This window comes from Triticum urartu, chromosome 4 (genome assembly GCF_003073215.2).
Source record: "Triticum urartu cultivar G1812 chromosome 4, Tu2.1, whole genome shotgun sequence".
In the NCBI taxonomy this organism is placed as follows: Eukaryota; Viridiplantae; Streptophyta; class Magnoliopsida; order Poales; family Poaceae; genus Triticum; species Triticum urartu.
In genome coordinates this window covers 122504979-122511174 of record NC_053025.1, presented here as the reverse complement: position 1 = coordinate 122511174, position 6196 = coordinate 122504979, and positions in this window count along the sequence as shown.

Sequence of the window (6196 nt, the reverse complement as noted above, 5' to 3'; positions counted from 1 at the left end):
CCGTTCGCGGCAACCGCCTCAGGCCGGCTATATATAGCGCCCCTAGGCTCCCTCTCGCCCCCGCACACCTCCACCACCTCACTGGACCCCGACCAGCAACTAGAAGAGCCTCGAGGGGCCCTTCTTCCTCGACTCCGGCCGCCTTGCTCCGCCTCGGCCTCCAGCTTGATTCACTCCGGTGAGGCCATCTCCGGCGCCCAAACCTCGTCCGTAGCCCTCTCTCACACCCAGTACTCTAACCCCCTCATCAATTTGGCCTCTGCAGTCCTCTCCGACGAGCTCCATCCACGCCCGAACCGCCGTCCGCCAGAGCAAAGCTCACCGTCGACGTGGTATTCGCCGGCGACCACCACCACCACCCACCGTTGCGGAAGGACACGGTGAGCACGTTGGTAACCTCCGATCCCCTTACCTCGCCGTGGATCGCCGCCGGCGACCACCGCAGCCCTCGGGCGCCGACGAGCCTCGTCCCTCCCATTTGAAAGTTTAAACATGACAAGTGGGACCCGCTGTCAGCCTCTCTGTCCTTTCTAAACGAAGCGTTTTCTGAAAACGCCTTCTGCCAAATGCGCTTTCCCTCTGGGCTGGCGTAGTTTCTGCCGAAGCGTTTTCTGTTTTTATAAGCTAGCCCCTAGAAACTTTCTGTTTCATTACAGATGAGTCCCTGGACAAAAACCTTTATAACTTTTAAAAAGAATAGTATTTTTGATTGATTCTTTTTCTGTCCTCTTCAGAATTTTGTCTAGTTTTTTATCATATTTATTTGAAAAATATTTGGTATAACTTTCTGTGCACCTCTTGGTATTTACGATAGCGCATGTATTTCTTTATACCGTAGATACCGAAGGAGGTAACGGAGCCGCGAACTTCACCGAGCTAGGCTCCGACTACTCCGAACCAGGCAAGCATGTTTGAACTTTTGATATGATGAGTGTCTTGGCATGTTTTGCATTTTAGTTAGTCTCATGGCATGTTGATGAGCATACCGATGAACGTTATTTCCATGCATCGTTGAGGTAAGTGAGTTCGATGATCCATAAGTGGATGGATGCGAATATGAATGGCCATGTATTGGAATGAGGATGGGTAAGATGGCAGTGTTGTAGCATGCCAGTCTTATGCCAGACTATGTGACTGCAGTGTCAAACCGTATCGGTCCAGTTCCTCCCATTTCCTTCCCTATACTACCACATGTTTTCCGCAAGGAATATGGCTTAGTAAGTTGCAAACCGCTTTCCTGGTACACACCAAAAGGAGAGGCTGGGATGATGGTTCCATGGCCCTGGATTAAAGCCAGTCATCCGGTCAGGGGGCATGGGTGTTTCCGGTTGGGACCGAGAGGGGGGGCACCCCTTAGAGCGCGCGTATATAAATTTGATCCCATGCTATTCGAGATTGTGATCTCCCCGTCTCAAAAGTTTTTCTTGAACGATGTCTAGGGTGATTCCTAGCATCGAGAGGTAGGATGGGTGTGTCCTGGTTAGCTGTGTTTTCTTCCGAAAAACCGTAAACGGAACTAGTCCTTCATGACTACGGAAATCCGTTGACTGTGGGAAAAAATTTGTACAAACTCTGTAGAGTCATACATTCCTTTGAATCATCTATTCCATATCCAAATTCGTATTATCTTGTCCTAACAGTGCCAGTTTGATGACAGAGACTCCGGTGAATCCCATGAGTGCTAAGTCCGGCTAAATGTTATTTCTGTGGATGGACTAACCTGTTTATTATCATGAATTGAATATTTATTGTGAATATTATTTACCTGTGAATAAAGCCCTTTCTGCGATGTCGCTCAGACGTCCGACTGTGGCATTTCTTTTAAAGCCCTTTCTGCGATGTCGCTCAGACGTCCGATTGTGGCATTTCTTTTAAAGCCCTTTATGTGGTGTCGCTAAGACGCCCGACTGTGGCATTTCTTTTAAAGCCCTTTCTGTGATGTCGCTCAGACGTCCGACTGTGGCATTTCTTTTAAAGCCCTTTCTGCGATGTCACTCAGACATCCGATTGTGGCATTTCTTTTAAAGCCCTTTATGTGGTGTCGCTAAGACGCCCGACTGTGGCATTTCTTTTAAAGCCCTTTCTGAGATGTCGCTCAGACGTCCGACTGTGGCATCATTTCCTTCTATTTATTTGTTCACCTTTCGAGGCGTCACTTCAGACACCCGATCGGTTTTCATTTATGTTTTGTTGGGATTTCAGGTGGACTACCGCCGTTTCCCTTTTTACTTACTTCGTTATGCTAATTTTTGAATATACATTGGTGAATTAATCGTAACGCATTCATGCATGCATTTGTTATATCTCACGTCCGAACTGTCTTGCGAGTACTTTCAAAGTACTCACTGGCTTGTTGATTTGGCCAGATGCTGACGAAGGCGATCTCTTGGATGAAGAATTCGATAGCGAGTCCGACGCCTAGAGGAATCCCAGTCAGTCTCGTGCGACCCTGGATTTGGTCACTATATTATATCCGCTTCCGCTACCAAATAAATTCATTGAGCCTCACCTTGACGCTCGATGAGATGCCAGTTTTAGAGTCATGTATCTCACTCCCCGCTGTGTTTTTCCACCACCGCCCTATCCTCGAGTCAGTAGTATGCCTCCACACCACTGTGTCATGTCCGCCATTATGTATAATTATTGGTGTGATTGTAATAATTCGGTTGAGCTGCCGTAGCTCGACTCTGTAGTATATTTTATGCTACTGGCTTATTGTATCAAGAAATTGTCCATCGGTAAGGAGAATTTTTCTCATACTGGACTCAAAAGATTGGTTTATCAATAAATATTTTTATTGGAAAACCGGTCGTGACAACACCCACTATCAATAATCCATTCTGAAGACGCTGGTGTCGTACCCTACAGTGCAGTTAGGGGGATAGGCTTCACCAAGAGCATTGTGAAGCAAAAACATTTGACGAACCAGTGGGTTATGAAAGCTTAATCCAGATTAGGACTAATAGGGAGAGTAGCAAGCGATTCAGGAACGAAGTACATAGTAAGACCATTCGGGCATTTGATCTTGCGCCCTACAAGATGTTTAAGGTCCCCAGCAATAGCGTCAGACAATTTTGGTTTTCTGCTAGAGACCTTTCCCTGCAAAAGAGAGTTAAGCTTTCTTAGCCACCCACATCTTCAAGGGTGGCTTAGAAGCAATAAGTCTAAGTGCAGCATCTGAGAATTTTGGCTTTGGAGCCCTAGCAAACAGTCTTGCAGGCGGACAATAGTACTCATAAGAATAAGCAGAATAGTTCTTGGTCTTATGAACATGGCGGTTTGATGAACCGCTCTCATATTCATATGCCTGAGTATGGTTTCCCTCCAAAACATTTGCGTTAGTGCGACTCAGGTGAGTCCTCTGTCTGTATGAAGCCTTTGGACCATATGAAGCCTTTGGTCTGAGGTTTGTCTTCTTCACGTGAGGTGTCCTGATGACATTCACAGGAAGATTCTCCAGACACCTTTTCGGAACCCAGATCTTCTTCATAGGCGGTCCATTCCTGTAGTTAGTACCAATGTACCTGGCAAACACTTCACCATTCTGATTCTTAAACAGTATATAGTTTGCATCAAAAGGATTCATCAATGATAATGGGGTTAGCACAAGTGAAGCCAGATAGATTGGATGGATCCTTTGCAGCAACCCACATGGTTTTGGGGTACTGCTCAGGTTTCCAGTAAGAGCCATCAGCATTCATTTTCCTTACAAACCCAACACCCTCTTTCCTCGGGTTTCGGTTCAGAATCTGCTTTTTGAGGACATCACATAGTGTCTGATGCCCTTTAAGACTTTTGTACATCCCTGTTTCAAGCAATGTCTTCAACCTAGCATTCTCATCAGCAATAGCAGTGGTATCCTCAACAGAGGGGTTAGTTACCACATCAACAGTTGAAGATATTGCAACAACAGTAGCAGTGGAACATTCAGCAACAGAAGTAGCGTTATCACACTCAATGCATTTAAGACATGGTGGTTCAAATCCTTCCTGAGCGGAACTGATCTGTTTGGCGCGAAGTGACTCGTTTTCCTTTTGAAGATCTTCATGAGCCGCTCTCAATTTCTCAAGATCTTGCTTCCTTTGAAGATAACATAGGAAAGCTTTTCATGAGTTGTTGAGATAGTTTCATGATGACTTTCAAGTTCCTGATACTTAACGTGAAGATTTTTTATGTCTTCAATTAAGGATTCAGATCGAGTCATTTCAGCACCTAACAGATCATCGCTTCTGTCTAACAGTTTTTGAATATGTTACATAGCTTTCTGTTGTTCAGTTGCAATTTTAGCAAGTGTTTTGTAGCTGGGTTTTGAACCACAATCAGAGTCATCGTCACTAGATGTTTGATAGTGAGTAGTGCGTGTGTTTACCTTGGCACCGCGTGCCATGAAGCAGTAGGTAGAAGCGGAGTAGTCCTTGTCATTTGCATCGGTGTCGATGATGAGGTCGTTGTCTTCAGTGTTGAAGATGGACTTGGCAACATATGCTGTAGCCAGACTTGCGATGCCTGAATCGGACTCCTCCTCAGACTCCACCTCCGCCTCCTCAGAGGCGGACTCCTCCTCTGAATCCATTTCCTTGCCAACAAACGCACGTGCCTTGCCAGATGAGCTCTTCTTGTGTGATGAAGACTTTGAGGAAGACTTGGAAGAAGACTTTGAGTATTTCTTCTTTTCTTGTCGTCAGAGTCATATTCCTTGCTCTTCTTCTTATTTTTGTTGTCATTGTCCCACTGTGGACACTCAGAGATGAAGTGGCCAAGTTTCTTGCACTTGTGACATGTTTTCTTCTTGTAGTCATGAGCAGAAGCTTAATCATTTCTTGAGCTTGATCGGGAAGACTTTCTGAAGCTTTCTTCTTGGTGAATTTTTGGAACTTCTTGACAAGCATAGCAAGTTCCCTTCCAATGTCTTCAGGATCATCCGAACTGCTGTCAGATTCTTCTTCAGATGATGAGACAGCTTTTGCCTTCAAGGCACGAGTTCGCCCATAGTTTGGACCGTAGATATCTCTTTTCTCTGAAATCCGAAACTCATGTGTGTTGAGCCTCTCAAGTATGTCAGACAGATCGAGTGTCTTGAAATCATGACGTTCTTGAATCATCAGGGCTAGGATGTCAAACGAACTATCAAGTGATCTCAGTAGTGTCTTGACGACTTCATGTTTGGTGATCTCAGTAGCGCCGAGGGCTTGAAGCTCATTTCTGATGTCAGTGAGTCGGTCAAATGTGTGCTGGACATTCTCATTGTCATTTCGCTTGAAGCGGTTGAAGAGGTTGCGAAGGACACTGGTTCTCTGATCTCTCTGGGTTGAGATGCCTTCATTGACCTTGGAGAGCCAGTCCCAGACCAGCTTAGATGTCTTCAAAGCACTCACACGGACATACTGTCCTTTGGTCAGATGACCACAGATGATATTCTTGGCAGTAGAGTCCAGTTGAACGAACTTCTTGACATTAGCAGCAGTGACACCTTCTCCAGCCTTGGGAATGCCGTTCTTGACGACATACCATAGGTCGACGTCAATGGCCTCAAGATGCATGCACATCTTATTCTTCCAGTAGGGATATTCAGTTCCATCGAAGACGGGGCACGCAGCGGAGACTTTAATTATCCCTGCAGTCGACATAGCTAAAACTCCAGGTGGTTAAACCGAATCACACAGAACAAGGGAGCACCTTGCTCTGATACCAATTGAAAGTGCGTTATATCGACTAGAGGGGGGGTGAATAGGCGATTTTTATGAAAGTCTTCAAAACGTGGAAGTTATGAAGACAAACGATAGAAATAAACCAACTACCCGGCAGCGGAAGGTAGACTACACTAGGCAAGCCATAGTCAAGTAATCAATAGAGTGAAAGCACAATGACTAATAGCAGCAATGTAGTAAGAATCAGGTAGGAAGATATTGTGAAGCCACACAGAACACGCAGTCACTCAGTGAAGATAAAAGATAGTGCGAACATACAATGACTTCACAAGGAGTAACAGTAAGTAAAGGGAAGGGAAGATGAAACCAGTGACTCGCTGAAGACAATGATTTGTTGGACCAGTTCCAGTTGCTGTGACAACTGTACGTCTGGTTAGGGCGGCTAGGTATTTAAACCTTAGGACACACAGTCCCGGACACCCAGTCCTGAACACGCAGCTCAGGACACCCAGTCCTCACCGTATTCCCCTTGAGCTAAGGTCACATAG